The sequence below is a fragment of the Typopeltis vanoorti genome, chromosome 25 (assembly GCF_054136105.1).
Source record: "Typopeltis vanoorti isolate ZY-2024b chromosome 25, IOZ_Tvanoo_1.0, whole genome shotgun sequence".
Lineage (NCBI taxonomy): Eukaryota > Metazoa > Arthropoda > Arachnida > Uropygi > Thelyphonidae > Typopeltis > Typopeltis vanoorti.
Window position 1 is genome coordinate 12,559,764 of NC_143573.1, and position 21,155 is coordinate 12,580,918.

At 35.1% G+C, this 21,155-nt stretch overlaps 1 protein-coding gene across 1 annotated transcript in view; it reads left to right on the plus strand.

Moving 5' to 3' along the window:
* Window positions 1-1,899: 1,899 nt before the first annotated feature.
* LOC150092546 (uncharacterized) overlaps window positions 1,900-21,155 on the plus strand; it is a 44,752-nt gene continuing 25,496 nt past the window's right edge. The window contains exon 1 of the mRNA XM_090414599.1: window positions 1,900-7,706. The gene's annotated coding sequence lies outside the window, so the exon portion shown is untranslated. The remainder of the gene's footprint in view (window positions 7,707-21,155) is intronic.

The following is a 21,155-nucleotide window of genomic DNA, read 5'->3' on the forward strand; positions in this document are numbered from 1 at the left end:
TCTTTTCTGTATTCTTGCCAATGTCCTCCCATGACTTTTGTTTAGCTAGTTTTACACAGTGTTTAGCATTCTTGCATTTGTCTCTGTATTCTCTAAGAGCACAAGCTGACTTATTTGACAGGAACTTTTGATATGCTTTCTTCTTTTCCTTCACTGCCTCTTTAACTTCCTGTGTCCACCATGGAGTTCTGATTTTTTTATCCTTGCAGACAATCTCACCACATGCCTCTCTGGCAGAATCAATCAATGTTTTCTTCAGAGTTTGCCACTGAATCTCCAAGGTTTGATTCCTGTTCTCAAACTTTCATTTTTTCTTCAATAATCTTTGTGTATTTTAGTCTACAGTTCACATCTGAGAACTGCCCAACTTTTATTCGCTTTAAAACTTTCTTGCATGTTTTTCTTTTCAATATGAAATTCAATTTTATCCTGCTCAAGACTAAATAGTGATCACTTCCAATTTCAAATCCTCTGTACACTCTGGTGTCCTGCACTAGAGAGAAAACATCACTATGAACAATAATGTAGTCAATGAGACTTTTCTTATTCCTTGCCTCTTCTCTCCATGTGAATTTGTGCACATTTTTATGTTGGAACATGGTGTTAGTAATAACCAGTCCATGTCCTGAGCAGAAATCCAACAGATATTTGCCATTATTATTAGCTTTGCTCTTTTCTCCAAATTTTCCCAAAATATTTTTGTATGTCTCACAATCATTTCCTACTCTGCTGTTTAGATCCCCAACAAGGACCAACTTTTCCTTTTTCATTGTGTCAGTTGCTTTTTCTAAAGCCTCAAAAAATTCCTGCACTTCTACCTTAGTAGAACCTTCTGTGGGACCATAGGCACAAATAAGTCTCATTGTTCAGTTCCCCATTCTCATATTTGCCCACATTACTCTACTTGAGACTGACTGGCATTCAAGAAGATTAGCCTCGTATTTTGTGTTGAATACTATGGCTACTCCGTCTTTTCCTTGATTGTCATTGCTTGAATATAACAGTTTGTATTTATTGCTCAGAAAGATTATTTTTTTTTAAACCTATGTGAAGTAGTTAAGATACCTGGAATTATCAACCATTTCAGCTTTGATATTTGTTCATCTCATTTTCACCACTTCACTGGTTTATTGTGATTCTTTCATATTGAAAATTAATCATACAGATCATTTTCTATCATACATGCTACCATGTCACATGCATAATATCTGTGAAAATGCTTTCTCTACATTGTAGAATGAAATGAGCTGAGTCTTTTTTTTTTCTTGAAATGTAAAGTTTAATCATTTGAGTATTTACTAAGCTAGGCAGTTAAAGCTGAACATGTAACAAAATATAGTATAATTAAATCTTTCACATTATAGGCATGCAATTTCTTAGAAAGATAAGAAAACATGGTATTATGTATCTCCATGAAGTCTAAAGACTCATTCTGGGAGAAATACTTCTAACCATTATTCACCGAATGCTTATCATACCTCTCCTTAAATTCACCATCTCTCCAAGCAAGAAGTTTAATTCTCATCTTGTTATATATTGAGAATTTTCTTCATCTACTGTGTAAAAACCATTTTATGACTTATGTGTTTCTGTCATGTCCCTACTTTTTGCACCTCTTAATTAAAGTTGGTAACCTATAGCCTTCATTTTGTCAACCTTTTTGATCACTTAGCTCTGGATCCTCTCCACTACCCTCTTAATCCCAAGAAACCTAGTCACCAGATTTGTAAACAGTAGTCCAGTTGTGGTCATATCAAAGCATTATTGTACTATAATGTCCACTTACATCCATGCTACACATGCATACATCTTGTCTTTTCATCCAAAATACATAACTCGAATTGGTAACTATTATTATTTTTTTTTTTTTTCATGTGCTGTTATCTTTAAATCATCCTGCGAGATAACTGTCAACAAACAACTACATAATCCCACTCAAAATATTTGTGATAACATTAATGTACAGAACGCTGTAACACAACTAGTCATCTACCTTCTTGATTATCTCTACCATACTACTCTCTGAAAGCAGTGTATTGTAGAGATGAATCAAGCTCATTTAACCATTCTCATTTACTTCAGTTTATGTAATAGGATTCTTTGCTTTATTCTGTTATATGCCTTTGCAATGCCATATTATCTCCATGAAGTATCATATTCCTATTCATCTGTTCTCGAATTCTGTCCTTTGCCAACTTTTGCAGTACTTCAGTCACCACAGCCACCACTCTTTAGACACCGGGTGGTCTATAATTTGCTACCTCTGTCTTGAAGCCATCTTTCTCTTTTTCCCAATAACTTTGGACCTTCACGGTGCTAATACTTAAAATTAAATTGCCTGTTTAGGGAGAACTGCCATTTTTCTTATACATTTCTTATAATGTTTGCTGATATCCATCCATTCCTATGGCTATATTCATGTTGACTTTCATAATATACAAAGCTCCTTCAATTCTTGTACCAGTATTAGAATAGTATACACTGATCACATCAGCTACAATATTATCTCCACTGGATGATGCACCCTCAGAGTTGTTGCTAAATAATTCAGCTATCCCTTTAGCTTCTCATCAATGTTCATTGGTTATCTTTCTCAAAATATTTTTCATACTTTCATATTTTCATAGGCAATAAAAGAATGTACTCATTCTTTTATTGCCTATGTAATGAAAGAACTAGGATTTCCTTTACAGGTGCTTGGCTGATTTCTTCTCATAATCTGATTTTCCTTTATGATGGTACTTAGCTTGCTAATCACATTTCTCTTTGTTATCCTAGTTTTTTTATTTTATTTTTTATATTTTTTATTTTTACAGCTCCTCCTTAATAAGTCACTGATCAGCCTAACTCTCATCTGATGATTCTCCTGATCCTGGGTCAGGAGGATTGTCACCTTTATTGCCATAAACATTTAAGGTCTCTTATATTAATAATTTCCTGAACAATGACATCTTAGCAACTATTTTTTTTTTGTCATTATTTACTTCACTGAACTGACCAAACATTCCTGTATTATTTTTCATGCACTGCTGCCATCATTGGAATTTCTTATGCTATAGCATTAACCCATTACTTTCTGGGTTTGTCATAATCACTGGTAGTTAAACATATACCCATTTAGCTAAAAATTCACAATCTCATCTACCTTCTTTGTTGGAGAGAAAGTGGTTATTTTGGTTATGGACAATATATATATACAGTCATACCACGACTTACGCGAATCCGGAGTTACGTGGTTCCTTATATGTGCGCATTCCCGTCCCGCTTTCCGCCTCACCATTACTTATCTTTCAGGTACCAGCCCCATTTACCAGTGTCGCACATGCTGTGAACAAGCACTGATGTGTTTCACGCAGTCTCCATTCATACACAATTTTTATATAGTCTAAAACCTTGCGATTGTTTAATGTTATGTTCTTGATAAAAATTTTATCACATAAAAAATAATAATGTCTTCCAAAAGAAGCAAGTCCGATTCTTCTACAGCTAGCAAGAAAAGAAAAACATTGACTTTGGAATCAAAACTCAACATTATTAAGGATTTTGAAGGCGGAATGAAAATTTGTGAGCTAGCAAAGAAGTTCGATCTACAGGAATCCACAGTAAGAACAATCATAAAAGAAAGGTTTACAGATTTTGGAGGACATAGATTCTAATGAGGAATGAACTATAGGTAAAAGGCAAGGAATAAAAAAATCATTAGCTTGCTCTGAAGAAATTTTGCATGACAAGAAAAAGACATTATGCCGTCAGATGAATCTATTGGATTTTATGAAACCATTGACATCGAAATAACTTTCTTTTTTTTATGTACGAAAAACTACAATTATGATTATTATTATTTCTGATACCTCCAAGGAGTCTGAAGACTCATCACGGGAGGATACTTACAACTGTCTCAACCACTATACCGAACCTCTACTACGAATCATCTCCATCAACGCCATCTACCGCCCACCACAACTAGTATTTTTTGTCTGTAAATTGTGTGTGTTCTGAAGGGCCGATTTGTCTGCATGCGGGATGAAAAACCTGAGTTTCCGGGAGAAAAAACCCTGCTGCCTCCGTATGAGATTGGCTAACTCACCTTTGATTGAATATTTCTTAAAAAAATATAGGTATTTTTGTAAACCTTTGGTCCCAATTGTATGTTTGTATATATAAATTACATGCAAAATTATACCCCGAGTTACGCGAATTCGACTTACGCGCTTTTTGTTGGTCCCACCTACCCCATAACTTTGGGGTTTTACTGTATATATATATATATATATATATATTTGTCCTGTTGGCTTTTATCTTGCACCAAATAGAATTCAGGTGTATCACTTCCCATAACCATGCTTTATCCTTCTCCTGTTCTCGTTATCCTTTCTGAAAATACAATATCCTCTACATTCTATCTTTGTAACAATGTTATCTTCCTTTATCCATGTGTCTCACTAATGCCGATAGTTTTTTCCCTAAATTGAACTAATTATATTGGTATACATGAATTGCTGCATCCCTTTATGCTTAAGCATCTTTTAATGACTGTCCCATTCAGATCTCAAATCTGAATGTGGAATCTTCACTCTTATCATACCTTATCAGTAGAATTAGTCTTGACTCTTACCCTTCTTTTTTGCATTTGCTAGTAACTAATATCATCTCGCATTTCATTCTTATCACCTTTTACGTCATTAATATTGTCAGAAGTATTAACTTGTTCACTTGTTCTCTTTACATTCTAACAGCATCAGTGATATCCTTTATTTTTCACACTAGGAAAACATGATTGCATTATGCACTTATCATGCATGTCCCTAATAATGAAAATGTCCTTCACTTTTCTCCCCCCCCCTTTTTTTTTTTTCTCTCTCATACTTCCTTATTCTTTCCACTCAACTTTCTTAATCTTCTCTGCTGTATACCGCTCTCACCAGATGCTCATGCTTTGTCACAGGGCCACCAAGAGGGAGTGAAATCTGAGACTTTTGTCACAGGCCCTGACTTGTCACATAACCGTGTTTATAATGCATGATTTTAATTCTCGTAATGATACAAGAATGACAAAGGATAATGGCATATCGAGAATGTGTTTTGTTTTAGACAGGCGACTATGCTTTTTAGCTCGCCGTGAGTGTCTGGAAAACACTGATTCTCTTGGCACGGATCACTGTAGTTATAGCGGGTGATGACGTCAATAGGCGTTCGTGCAAGGTTGTTGCAGTCAGCTGCGCTAGCTAGTAATTGCATTCACAGTAAATATTAAATGGTCTAGCTTTGCTATCAATAGAACATGACCTGGCAATGAAAATTGATTATGACAAGGTGATTAAAGATTTCGCTAACCATAAAGTGAGGAAGTGGATGAGACAGATGAGACAATAAAAATTTTAAAATTCTCTTTTTATTTAATGTTTGTATTTTGTATGGTATGTAATGTATCGAATTTTGAATTTATTGTACACTTTTTTTAAATAAATGTTTACTGTTTTTTATGACTTTTTTTTATTAAACAAAAGTGATGCACTTTTTTAAGTGTGGTCCGGACCACAGACTTGTCACGGGCCCGAAAATTTCTCTCGGTGGCTCTGCTTTGTCGTTAAATATTCAGAGCTGTTACACTTTGAAGTCTCTCACATTTTATTATTCTCTTTACTTTTTAATTCTTATGTTGCCTTTCTTCTAGCTTGTACTTCTATGATTCATATTCTCAATCATCTTCACTCACTCACTCCTACATCCCTCCTCATTTGAGAAGGAGGGATGCAGGATTGCATTTCCACCTTTATTGCCACAAACATTTCAGGTCTTCATCTCATCTTCCTTTCCTTATTTTACCTTGCGGTGTCAAGGGTTTATTAATCATCAGACCTCAAACCATTCACAGGATGAGGTGGTCAGTCCTACACTCCGTTGTATCCTATGTCTGTAGTGTTGAGTTCTCAAGGCCAGTTTGCCTGCTTTGGGGATGAAAAACCCCAGGATAAACTGGGGAAAACCCTACTGGCCACGCCCAAGACCCAGCTAACTTGGCTATGGCTGAGGAAGATCGTTCAGGCATATGGTTGCGAAGCACACAGCCACTAGGCTAACCGCACGGGCCATTTCAAGTCTTTTATATTAATAATTTCCTGAACAATGACATCTTAGCTACTAATTTTTGTCATTATTTACTTCACTAGTAAAGATTTAACACACACCAATTCAGACTAAAACTGTACACCGAGTTAAATCTTATAAACTAAACATAAATTGTACAGTATTGCTAATTATAAAACAAAATATATTTTTGTTTAATACTTAATGGAAAATTACTGCTTTTCTCCAAAGCAGCGCTTCTCAGTCTATGCCCCAATGACTGCTGGTCATTTGTTGTGTAAATGCTGTCATGCTGTAAAAGTATTGTAAAATGCAATGATGTAGCATGTTTGTATACAAATGGAAAATCACACTGCATCCAGCTAATAATAAGAGGCCTTATATGTGATGTCCCCAACTGAAATCCAACTTTTAGCTGTTATGTTGCACAGCAGTTGGTGTATTGCATTAGTCAAGGGATATTTTACTTTATAAATGATTTCCAGTGTTGTAAGGAATGTTATTTTGAGGAACCGTGCCTGAAAAAATGTTTCTGGGTAGTTTTTTTTTAGTATATTAAATATGAACGGTATATTTTTGGCAGGATCATCCAAAGCTATTAACATACTTATGCATTGTAAAGCCATAAGCTGAGAATTTGGTGTCTCATCAAGAAGAAAATGTACACCCATGCATTGATTTGCACAGATTTGGCTAGCTCTATTAGCATTTCCATTTTCTATCTAGTAGTCTAGATTAGTAACATTCACCAGTGTAACCTCATGCTGATGCTTATCTTTTCAAAATCCCAAACACAATCCATCCCAAAACTATTAAGAGGGTTGTAATTTATAGATGGCGCTGAAAAAAAAAATATATATATATAATAAAAAGTGTTTAATATAAACCGGGTCAAATATGCCAAAGTTATTTGCAGTTGAGTTTTTGTATTACCAAATTTGATAAAGTGTGGCAACATATCTGAAGTGCAAGTGATTTTAAAAATATATGTTCATTATAGTTATAAGGGGAGGAAAAATTATAATTTTTGTGTAAATAACTAAAGTTAGTATTATTTACTCAGAAATGTGGTGGTATTTTTTTTTTTTTCTTTTGGTTAGCATAGTTTACTTTGTTTTAATTTAATTTGATAAAAAATTTTATATTATCTTAATGCCATTATAAAATATAGTAATTTTAATCCAGCATACTTGGATACAAGATTTCATAAAACTTTTTTTTAATAAATACAATAATTATGCTAGCATACTTTAATTATTAACTTTGTTTTGCATATTTCAGCAATTGTTGATTTATTGTAAAAACTACTTTTGTATTTTTCATTTGGTTTCTTTTTTTTCTTTATTCCTTTCCTAATACCTTACCATACAGGGAACACAAGAGATATTTTTACATCAATGAACGAACTAGGCAGTCACAGTGGGAATTTCCTACAGAGGCATCCAATATATTTGCAACACCAAGTATTGAACCACAACATTGGAATAATATTTCAAGCAGTGAAACTGCATCAACTCATCAGAAATCTGGCAATGCTCAGCATCCTCTGGTTTCTTCATCTGTACCTGAGGAGCAGCCAACTAGTTTATGTAGATTGGCGAAAGTAAAATTTGAAAATGGTGAGTTTACTTATGAAAACATCTTTTGTTTGAGAGAAATTAACAGCATTGAATTACATTGAATCAGTTCAAAATTGACTGTTTAAGTAAGTTTACTCTCCAAGGTAAGCAGATTTGTGAAGATTACAGCATCACATCATGTGACATGTATTGTTTTCATTCTCCAGCTTCATTCATGTGCCATGATTGGACTGCCATGTAAAGCAAAAGTAGGTAGATGTATGACTATAATAAATTACCATATCTGGTAATTAGTTACCAAACGTGGCATTTTGTCATTTTCTCAAGTTGTAGGTGTATGAACATTGTAGACTCATTTTGTCGTGTGTGTGTGTGTATGGCAAAGTGGCATTTGATCTGCAGAACAAGTTACCCCTCTGATCATTAAAGTATGAGTTGTATTTCAGATGTACAGTAGAGCAAGCCCTAGCTTATGTTGCAACAGGTGTGCATGGAGTTTTAGAAGAGGAGGATTAAGAGATTCATATTTGTAAGTCCATTTGCTGTTCCAGTAGTAGGTAGGGAGCAAGAACATTGAATCTTTGTAGTTTTCCGTTTGTGAACTATCTTCTTCTTATTGTGCTATCTTCGAAGGTCAGCGACCATCTTGGCGAACAAACTGCGGTCTTGTGCTAATCTGAGCAGTTGTGCACTGCTCTTTCCTTTCTACGTCTTGATGTTGTCAAACCATGATATTCTTTTTCTTCCTCTAGTTCCTTTGCCATCAATTCTTCCTACCAAAATAGTTTGTAGAAGTTGGTATTTGCTGTTTCTCATGATGTGGCCAAGATATGATGTTTTTCATTTCTTGATTATTTGTACAAGATGTTTAGCTTTGCCAATGGATTTTAAGACCTCTTCATTAGTAATTTTTTCTGTCCATGATATCTTTAGCATTCTTCTGTATAGCCACATCTCAAAGGCTTCGATTTTCTTGATGGTTGTCGCCTTCAATGTCCATGTTTCAACTCCATAGAGCAGAATAGACCACACGTAACGTTTCAGCATTCGGCATCTGACTTCCATGTTTAGGTCTTTATTGCAGAATAGTGTTCTAATTTTCATGAAACTGCCGTGCAACTTCAATCCTTGTCTTTATATCTGTTTCTGGATCCCACCGTTCATTAAGCCAACAACCAAGATATTTATATCTTGACACTTGATCAATATTTTTCCCATTGAGTGTCAGTTTCATTGATGAGGCTGGATGTTTGCTGATGATCATGTATTTTGTCTTGTTGATGTTTACATTTATTCCCATTCTTTGGCTTTCTATGTATACTCTGTCAATGAGTTTTTGGAGATCCATAATGTTATCTGCAATTAGCACGGTGTCATCTGCATATCGTAGATGACAATCTTTCCATTTATTGTGATTCCCTCTGGACATTCTTCCAATGCTTTTTTAAAGGTTACCTCTGCGTATATGTTGAACAGGAGTGGTGAGAGCACACATCCTTGTCTCACTCGTCTTTTGATGTTAATATCACTGGTGGTAATGTTGTCTAATTGAACGGTAGCCGACTGATTCCAATACAGATTTGTTATTAGTCTTATGTCTTGTTCGTCTAGCCTTGTTTGTTGAAGGACTTCTATTAAGTTAGTGTGTCTGACTTTGTCGAATGCTTTTTCAAAATCTATGAAACACATAAAGACAGATTTCTGTTTTTCTATGCATTTTTGTATCAATATTTGGGTACAGAAAAGGGCCCCTCTAGTACCAAAACCATTCCGAAAGCCGAATTGTGTTTCACTTAGAGTTTCTTCATTTTTTCTATAAATGCGATTCTGAATTACTTTCAAAAATATTTTTAATGTTTGGCTCATTAGACTAATAAGTCAGAAGTCACCACAGGAATTCGCTTTGGGTTTCTTTGGGATAGTGATAAATGTAGATTTGAGTCAATGATGGAAATTCATCACTTTCATATATTTCATTAAATAGTTTTTCAAGAAGTTTGATGTTATCTGGTTCTATTAATTTTAAAAATTCTGTTTGCACACCATCTGGTCCACTGGCTTTTCCTGTTTTACTTGTTCGTATAGCATTCTCTATTTCGCATTTCATGATTGCTGGTCCTTAATTGTTATCTTTTATATTTATAGGCTTCTGTCTAGTATCATTGAAAAGTTCTGTTACATATTTTATCCAAATCTGTGCTTTATTCTCTTCTTCTAGAACTATTTTTCCATTTTCGTCTCTTAGAGACACTATTTGCTTTTTCCTCAGTTTTCCGGAAATTTCGTTGATTTTCTTATACAGATTGAAATTATCATGTTTCTTCTGAAGCAGTTCAATTTCAGTACATAAATTTTTCATCCAATTTTCCTTGGCTTCTTTTATTTTTTTCTTGATGATGTTATGTGTTTCTGTATACCTGGCTAGGTCTTTGTTTTTGTACATTCTTCTTGTATCAATAAGAGAAAGAATCTCATCTGTCATCCATTCCTGTTGTTTTATATTATTCACATAACCTACTTCTTCAATACTTGTTGTTACGATGGCATTCTTTAAGCTATTCCAAAGAGATTCCACACTTTTATTTTCTTCTATGTTAATCTGTTGTAATCGCAGGTTAAGCTGTGTCTTGGCACTTTTATTTATGTGCGGGTCTTTCAGTTTTTCTACATCAATTTTCTTTTTCTTCTTTTGTGATTTTTTAGCTGATTTTAATCTAAGACGTACTTCTGCAACTATGGGATTGTGGTCTGATGAGATATCTGCTCCAGGATAAGTCTTTGCACTCTTTATACTACTGTGAAATCTTTTATTTATCAGTATATAATCAATTTGATTTCGGACAATGTTGTGTTGGTTATCTTGAGGCGATTTCCAAGTGTACAGTCTTCTGGGTGGAAGTTTAAACCAGGTATTTGCTATTGTTAGATCTTCTTCCTGACAGAACTGGACTAGGCGATCTCCTCTGTCATTTCTGGTGCCTAAGCCATGTTTGCCAACAATTTCTCCATCACCCCCTCTTCCTACTTTTGCATTGAAGTCACCCATCACTATGTTTATATCATGTTTCTTTGTTAGGTTTTTAATCTCTTAGGTGTTCATAAAACTCTTCAACATCTTCTTCACTTTTGTCAGCTGTGGGTGCATAAGCTTGGATGATATTTATGTTAACGGGGTTTCCCTGAAGTTGTAACAGCATTATCCTTTCAGAAAATGGAATCCAATTTATTACTGATTTATTGATTTCTTCATCTACTATTACAGCTACACCATGTCGATGTTTGTTCTCATCATTCCCAGAGTAATACATTGTTGTATTATCTTGTTGACACTTTCCAGATCCTGGCCATCTTGTCTCGCAAATTCCCAAAATCCGGATGCCCAGCCTCTTCATTTCTCTTGTGGCATTTCTTAATTTGCCAGCTTCATACAGAGTTCTGACATTCCAAGTTGCAATTTTAAAAGTGGACACCATTTTGAGCCCGGAGATTCTTCGCACCCCTGTCCCATTTAAGGGATGCCGGGAACTTGGGGCCAATTTTAAGGGTTTGCTCGCCATGGTGGTTGTTCTGGAGATAAGATAGAGCAGTAGTTTCTCCATTTGCTTTCTGCTCCGCAGTATTACAGACGTACACAATATAATCATATTGCCATCTGCAAATCTCTGATCACAAGCTTTCCATCATCATTTGGCTTCAACCTTGTGTCAGTACTGACAATGCTGCTTCCCAATGTCAGGGGCAGTGACCCCAGCAGGTACTTATTTAATGGTGGCACTACTCGCCATGTCACCGAGTTGTCATTGGGCTTTGTGAGGTTTTAAGTGAGACAGAGTTGCCACTTCTGCTCTCCTATGCCCTGATAGCTCAGGCACTGTTGGTCCACGGCTGCTTATTCGCCAGATTGCTCTGCTTATATCGCAGCTAGCCTCCATATCTGTGAACTATAAGATGATTTACTCATGTAGCATAGAGTCAGAAAAATGCAGGAATAGAAACATGAAGTACACTTTTTCACTGTGAAGCAGTAGAAATATTGACACAAGCAGATTTCAAAGTACTAACAAAACATAGAAATTAATCAGCAGAAGAACAACTGACATTATTATTTTTTTTTTTTTAAAAAAAAAAAGTCTCTTTGGAAAACTAAACAATTTGAAAATGAATTCCCATACATAAAAAAATGTTCTGAGAAAAGTTTGAGAAACAGAGATAACAGTATTGGTAAACACATACTTAATTTCTTCTCTGGACTAATCATTACCAACACCATTTAGCAATAGAAAGATGTGTATGCTTATGTGGAGAGAACAACACGAGTTTAGTTTTGTATGATCAGGGAGTTGATAATAGTAATGGCATTTTTTTTTTTTTTTTTTTTTTTTTTTTTTTTTTTTTTTTTTTTTTTGCCAGCTCAAAGTAAATCGTGTGCATGTTCCGTTCAAGTCGTTTCCGACTCCTGATGGAGAATATATGAACATATACTCTCCATTCAGATCTGTCCCTGGCCATATCTTTCAGAATTTCCAGGTGCATTCTGGTTGCTTCTTTTATTCCATCCACCCATCTAATTCTTAGTTCCTCTTCTCCTGCTTCCATCAACTTTAGCAAGCATCATCATCTTCTCCAGACTGTCATTTGCTTGCATAATATGTCCAAAGTGCAACAATTTTTGCTTGATGATCATAGCTTTGAGGGAGCAATCTGGCTTTATTCTATCACTGATTTATTGGATTGCTTTGCAGTTCATGGTATTCTTGGTAAGCATTTCCAAATCCATAATTCAAATGCATCTTCTTCCTTCTTTCACTTTTTCTCAGGGTCCAACTTTCACATCCATAGAGTACCACAGGGAATACCATTGCTTTTACGATTCTGATTTTTGTTGCGAGGCTAATATTTTTAAAGATCTTGCTTAAATTTATCATTGCTTTCTTTCTGAGGAATAATCTTCTTCTGACTTCTTCAGTACAATACCCTCTTTATCAATTCACGATCCTAGGAGCACAAAATTGTTAACTACTTCCACTTTCTCCACATCTACTTCAAAATCATTAAGTTCACATGTTGCCATAACTTTTGTCTTGTTGAGGTTAAGTTTAAGGCCATATTTAGCACTTTCTTCTTTAACTTCCATAATAAGTTCCTCCAAATCTTCTTTGCATTCTGCTAGCAAGGTGGTATCATCTGCATACCTCAAATTATTAATATTTCTTTCATCAATTTTAATTCCAACTGAAGACTCCTCCAGCTATCTTGTACAATTAAACAGGTACAGAGATAAAATACATCCTTGTTGCACCCCTTTTACCTATTGTGAAATACTCAGTTTCTCCAAGATCTGTTTTGACAGTAGGTTCTTGGTGGTTCTTGTTCATAATAAAGATTCCTCAGAAGGATAATGAAATGCTCTGGTACTCTCATTGTTCTTAACACATTCCACAGTTTCACATAATCCACAGAGTCAAAAGCCTTACTATAATCAAGGAAACAAAGGTAGATATTCTTTTGACATTCCTGTGCTCTTTCTATTATCCATCTCACATCAGCGATTTGATCTCTTATTCCTCTGCCTTTTCGAAATCCTGCCTGTTCATCTGGCATTTCTCTCTTCATGAATGGTTCCAGTCTTTTCTGAATGATCTTAAGTAAGACTTTACTTAAGATCATTCAGATTTGGTTGACTTTACATCGAATTTTCATAGTTCCCCATAATCTTAGCACACTTACTTTTTGGCCATATGTATTGCCCTGCATTATCAGAACTAATGATAATAATCATTTCCATATACAAGTAGCAGAACAGTGTAATCACCATGTTATTAAAATACTGTGAATGAAAGAGTGTAGCAAATTTTTTACTGGAAGAAAATAAATCATATTTGACATCTAAATTATATATTCAAGCCGAGGCCATCTGTATATAGAGGCAGTTGACTTCATGTCAAGCTGTTCCAGAAAAATAAAATTGATATATTAATCAGTTTTCTTGTTTTTTTTTTCCTGTTTAACTCAAGATTTGAAAATGATGTTCTGAAACTTCTTTCTTGGTTGATGGAAATTTAATATATTGTTTAATTGGTGTGTGTCATTTTATTTATTTTTTTTTTTAAAAAGTGAATAAATAACTTGCATGAGTTATTCATTTTTTTTTTTTTTTTTTCAGTTTTTTTCCTTTTTAACATTCTGTATACAATTCAGTTTCTCTCGAGCATAAGACAAGCCACAATACCTACAGTAGCATCTTTAATAAATAAGCAAAGAAATTGGCTTAAATACAAATCATGTCTGGTTTTAATAATATTTTTGATGTTGAAAACTTTTCCACTTTGTTATACTATAAATTAAAGATCTGAAGAAATTATATTCTTGGTTTAATCCTTTATCCAAGTGTAAGCAAACAAAGTTTCAAACAATAAGACCTCAATAAAGGTTGAAACCAGTCTGGCCCTTCCCTTAATGCATAGTATTATACACACCCAGAAGGATGTGTGCCTTGCATTATGGAATACTAAGGCAATAATGTGAAGTCATTAGCCTCTATATATAAGTAGCCCAGTGGTAAAGATACTTCATGTGCAAACTTTGTTTGCTTGCATATGGATAAAGGATTAAACCCAGAATATAATTTCTTGGGATCTTTAATTTAATAACCATTTTGTTTTTCCCTCTGAAACAATAAACACAGCTTTTAAAAGAAGGAAAGTATTAAAATTGTTTTATGATATTTCCTGCCAAAAAAAAAAAAGTGTTTGGGGAGTGGGGTGGGGGGATGTTCAAATGTATAAGTGCAATATGCATCAGATAGTGGCAGGCAAACTTTATTGTTGGTGAATCCATTGTACAAAAGATGCATCCAAGTTTTGAATAAGAATTTCATAAAATGGAGATTGATGAAAAAAGCTGAGAAAGACTGGATCAGTAGGAGTGGACCTCTACAGACACTCAGACACTGCTCATATGGTTAAAGTACTAGTCACTCAGGAAAAGCCAATTGATTATAGCAAAAGAATTGGATAAGAGAAGCATGTCTTTTCATAGAACAGTTTGTGAGATGATGCTTGTTAGCTTCCTTTAGGTATCACCAGTTGGCATTATCAGATAATTTACAGATGCATCTGTTTCATGCTTTACTATTTCATTGTTTTCCCAAATGAAAGTTTCTCTGAACTACCTGATTTTTGAATGAATGCCACGCTACATTGTAACGTTATTTGTCATTACATCAATATTGTCAGATTTTATGTTTCTGAATTCTAATGCTGTTCTAACTGCATCAGTTCACCTAGATCTTGGTCTTCCTCTGAATCTTTTTCCTAGCATCAGATACTTGTTCTGCTAATCTTTTCTCTCCCATTCTGCTTTAGTAACCATACTATCTTGGATTAGCTTTAGCTCTGCTCTCACATTCTTGAATGCTAACAGAGTCAAATTCCAGTCTAATATCCTTTTTAATATCATTCTGCTATTAATGCCATATACACTGAGTTGGCTTTGCATTGGACCCCTTCCTCCACGTACATATTTGGCATGATAGCAAAGTACCATGTGATATCAATGTTGTGTGTGGCTACTCTAAATGGGCACACCTATCCTCTGATAGTGTATTTGGGCCCTGGAGGGTAGGTGCTGGTATTTCAGAAGCAGCCGCACTTGATTTTTTTATGTTGATCCCATACACGAGAGGTTGGTTGATGAACCTTACATTAACATTTGATTAACATTAGTACCATATATGGTTGTTCCCATACTACTGTATCAAGGATGTAACCAGGACTGAATTAACCATGAACAGACATCCAGCAGAAGGACTCATATTGGTCAGCCACACGTGGTTGATCCTAGAGGTGAGTGTTGAGTGTCACAACTGGTATCTCAACAACAAAGTGCAATAGCCACACAGCTTACTCACCAGTAAAAAACCAGGACAACTTTCATTTAGGGAAAACAAATGCATTCAACCCATTTCCACATGCTCCTTGCTTTGCCTGGGGTTTCACAGCCTGAGACCCACAAGGGTACCCATGATGACAGCCCATGGAAGGCTGACAATTCCTTGCATCGGCCAAGGAACATCGGCAATGGACCCTCAGCAGATGGAAGAAGGTTGTCTATAGTGATGAGTACCTTGCTGATGACCTGGTTCGTATTTGGCATAAACAGCATGAATCCCTATACACTGGTTGCACAGTTGGGGTTTGACAAGTTGGTGGAGATGGTGTTATGATCTGGGGAGCTTTTTCCTGGCATGCCTTAGGTCTGTTGGTTATTGTCCCACAAACACTGAATGGTAAATGTGCTACAGGGACCTGTTAGCCAACCATCTCCATCCATATCAGCAGCAGATTTACCCTAACCACAGAGCCATCTTTCAACAGTACAATACACCTTGTCATCAGGCATGTACAACTACTGAGTGGTTGGAGGAACACGACAATGAATTTGCCACAATGCCTTGGCCTCAAAACTCTCCCCAATTGTAAATTAATTGAGCATGTGTGGGATATGAAAACTGCTGATTCTCCTCCACACAATGAGCATGAACTGATGCAATTGCTGTAGTGGACATGGGGCGAGTTACGCATGTAGGATGTTCGACACCTGTGGAATCTGTTCTTAGGTATCTGCAAGCCATGATTTGTTGTGTAAATTATTGCAAGAAGAGAAATCTTCTGTTTGGAGATCTGGGTATTATCATGGATATGGCAAAGTGATGTTAATTTCTTGTGAGAAATTAGAGCTATGTTTTGGTAGCATTAAAGTTTACAAGGCCATCCTCACCCTGCCAAAGGATAACAAGGTGATCCAGGGTTTAAGCTATTATTTGTGGAAAAAGTCTCGAAACTTCTAATGGTTATACTACAATTTTTTTTTTTTTCAAAGAATAAAGAGGAATGGAATATAAATTGGATTTTGAGGTATTGAGAGAATCATTTATGCACTAAAGGAAAATAATTAATGAAAAATACAGAACCCTGGCATACTCTGACATTGTTGGGAAAATCTGAGGAGAGGAAAACATCATCCATGACAAACAGTAAATGATAAAATATATACACTAAAATAAATAAATATTAAAAGAAAAGATTATAAATATCCAGTAAGCATAGTGTTTTAGTTTCAAAAGTGACTGTGTTTAAAGAATACAGCCATGACTATGAGATTTGCCTTGATATTGCACTTCTTAAGATGCTAAACTGCATGAGCCTGCATGTTCATTTTTTTATCTTTTGAAACTTAAATTTCAGAGAGAACTTGCTTTCTTATAAACATCCATATAAAATCATATGGATGTTTATTAATCTTTTTTTTTTTAATTACTATTATTAACTTCTTGATTGGAAGGCAATTTCAAGTATCACACAGAAGGTTTCTCTTAAGGAAGAAGTGGAGGAATTTTTTGACATTAGAAAAGGTAGCTGACATAAAGAAAATGGAAAAGCTAGTCCGTATTAGAGATTTAAACAGCAAAATAGGAAATGAATTCCACCATACATATAGAAAACTTTTGGGGAAATTTGGAGAAATGGGGAAGGCTAATAATGATAGTAAGTACATGCTGGATTTCCATTTGAGATGCAGACTAGTTCTTACTAACATGTTCCAACATAAAGATTTGCACAAGTTTACATGGAGAGAAGACAAGAAATAAGAAAAGCCTCATTGACTATATTATTGTTGATAGTGATTCAAGAATAGGTGGAGGATTTGAAATTGGAAGTGATTATCACTTAGTTTTAAGTAGGATAAAAATGAATACCACATTGAAAAGAGTAATATATAAGAAAGATTTCAAAAGAAATCTTTTGAAAATCTTTCTTATGTATATCTATATAAGAAAGATTTCAAATTATATATGTCTATTCTTGAAAATGATTGATTCATCTTGGAAGAAAGCATGTAGTGAGATCATTGCAAGGATAGACAAATAAGAATGCCATATTAGACATAAGAAGTTAAAGAATATCCAGAAAAGAAGAAAGCATACAAAAAATTCCTGACAAGTCAGCAGATGCACTAAAAAATAAGTAATGATGATAGTAATAAAAAGCAGAGAAAATGTAAGAGAGCTAAGATATGTGTATAGATAGCTAAACAGAAATTATGGAAAGACGTAGGAATATAGAAGCTACATATCAGGAAGGTGGCAAAATATACTGGAGGCTATCCTTGCAAAAAAAAAAATAAATAAATAAAAAATTCACAAACCTAATACATCCTTTCATCCACTATACAGCCCCCACCTACAAACGAGGAACATAGACGTAATTAGCATAATTGCTTCCTGCCCCTCCACTACAAAACTAGTCATCCTTTCTCTTAAAAATTCTATTCACTTTAAAACCTTACTGAAGTATTTTATCCTGAAAAATTCAGATATCATGGTCAGCTTTGACATCACATCATTGTTTACCAGTGTACCTTTGCAGAGACCTTATTAAGTCACTTTTCCCTTCAGATGTTTTGAATTATTCAGATTCACTATTTATTCAGGTTATTTTTCATAGTAGGAAAGATGTGCAAATAGCTAAATGTGGCTGCATTAAATTCCCCTCTTTCCCTTAGCTAGCCAGTATAAAAATTCCATATAGACATATGGAATTTTTGGAAAACTCATCACAGTCGTATATAAACCAGCAGTTTGTCTGCACTGTGTTTGCCAAATATGGCCTCATAGCTTAGACACATTAGATATAGTTTTAGTACATTTAAACAGCCAAGATCTAACTTTTTTATATTGATCCCATATATAGAGGTCACAAGACCTATAATATCACGTTGTCATGTTTGGGGAAGTGATTAAGGAGAATGAAGTAATCTATTAGCATGTTTCTTTGAAAGCTGAGGTTATGTTCATTGGGAAAATCAATATGAAGAAGAATGATCAATATGAAGTACTGGATTACTGCGCTATGGGAATCAGGCAAATTGTAGCTTAGATTGTTGTTCAAATGTGAAGGGTCCAGAACTATTTCTTTTGATTTGATGATTCTTCTTTTGAATTCATCCTTGCATATATATAAATTAGTAGTGCGTTCCCAGTCAACTTGATGTGGCTTTTCTTCAAGGTTAAAGTTTGCCGAGAAGAGGACATGACTGGAAATGGCACTCACTCGTGTTCTACTGTAAGAGATGTCACGTCTATGTTCCTCAAGACGAAGTGAAACAGATTTATCTGTCTGGCCAAAATAAGGTCGACCACAGTCGCACAAAACTTTATAAACACCAGGAAAATGCAGTTGGTTGTGTTTTGGTTTTGGTCGACTCAGAAAAGAACGAAGTTTTGGCAGAGTAGTATACACGGTCTTTATGTTGAATTTCTTCAAAATCTTAGCTAGTTTTGGGGTAAGAGAGCTGATAAATGGTAACTATATGAGTGATAGGGTTGGAATCATCTTGTCGAGGATGTTGGCATGGTCTCAAACGTTTAGTGATGTTACGAGACGAATATCCATTATTTAAGAAGGTGTTTTTCAGGAAGTTAAGCTCTGTTTGAAGGTCTTCTTCTGTGGAAGTGAGACATCTTGCTCGATGGGCGAGGGTGGAGATGATGCCCAGTTTCTGAGGTGGGAAGTGATGAGAAGAACCATGTAAATATCTATCAGTGTGGGTGGTTTTTCGAAAAATTGAAAATTTAAGACAGTCAGGTAATCTGTTGATCTTCGGATCCAAGAAGGGGAGAATGCTGTTAATCTCTAGTTCTGAAGTGAATTTAATGTTCTGATGTTGGTTATTTAAATGGTTTAGAAAGTTTTGCAGTTCCTCTAAACTATGTCCCCAGATAAGGAAGACATCATCAATGTAGCGTAACCACAGTTTAGGTTTCAAAGTAGCTGAGGAAATAGCTTTCTCTTCTTCAGAAATCTTCTAGAAAAATGTTAGCTAAGACTGGGGATAGAGGGCTTCCCATAGCTAAACTGCTAGTTTGTTTGTATATTTTATCTACGTAGCAGAAATAGCCGGAATTTATGCAGTGAGTTAGAAGAGCAAACATTTTTTTAGAAACCTTGTCCTTACGAAGAGTCAGAACTTCATCTGTAGGTACAGAGATACGATGTCAAAACTCACCATTCTGTCAGAGTCTAAAAGATTCAAATTTTTTTGAACAACAATCTAAGCTACAATTTGCCTGATTCCCATAGCGCAGTAATCCAGTACTGAAAATTAGCTGTCGCACACGTTCAACTCATGCCAACGGTAGCACGCGGTCACCTATTCAGATATGACTGTTACTATTCTGCTTTTTATTAAGCTGGAAAGTCCATGTTTTTTACCTTGTTATTTTTATATCTTATGTTTTTTATTTCTCACCTGAAGAAGTCGGAGCACCGATGAAACTAGTTGTGATGTATTAAAGGTTTTTGTTATACTTTCTCGGGTTCTAGTCAGTTAAATTTATTTTTATAAATGCATACACCCCGAGTAAATCCTAATTTCAATAATATTTATCTACCTTCTGACGAGGTTAATGTACATCTTATCAAGGATTATGAAAAAACTCTGGTAAAAATTGGACGTTTTATTAATAGGTTAGTTTTTCTAAAAAGATGCAAATTTCACTCTGTCATCCCAAAATTTTTAGATTTCAAAGAATCGATTCGCACTAAACGTGCTTATAATATCTATCACAAGGCTAAACTTGATTTATTATATGAAAAAATTGCAGATACCAAGTCCACATTAGCTTCTTTGTTCTGCAAAAGAGATTCTTTAGAAAATAACTTAAGTTCATCTTTAGATAACAGGTCCTGGATTGATATTAAAAACATGAGCTCTCTCTGTGCTTCTAGATCGCAACTCTCCAACAAATTAATTCTTATCAGAAAATTCAACCAACTTAAACAGGAACAAACTCGCCAATCCCATATCAACCCACAAAATTTAAAAAATGTTGTGATTAACAAATCCTCTCACACACTTTCTCCTGCAGAACTTAGTGTGCTCTCAAAGGGCCTTAACTTCGTTCCTTCTCCGACCTTCATTCCTAAAGAACTCTTTCTTACGAAAGTTGAAAAGGCAGCTGCACAATTACCAAAACAAACTGTGAATCTACTTAGGATCGATGCCATCTTTACCATAAACAACAGTCGTCGTCCTACAGATAATCTATCGCCGACAGAAAGGAAAGCAATACACCAACTTCGTAACAACAATAACATTATTATCTTACCTGCTGATAAAGGGAATGCAACTGTAATCTTAGACAAAGCTGACTACCATTCAAAGATTAACAACTTATTAAGTTCTAATACGTATTCTATGCTAGAAAGTGATCCCACAAGAGAACTTCATAACCGTACAAACAATCTTCTGAAATCAACTTCTGAACTTCCTACACACACAAGACTATCTCTCCGCTCTCTCCATCCCCTCATTCCTCGGTTGTATGGCTTGCCAAAGATCCATAAGGCTGACACTCCTTTAAGACCTATTGTGGAAGTGATTGACTCACCTACGTACAATCTGTCTAAATATCTTGCCACTTCTTTA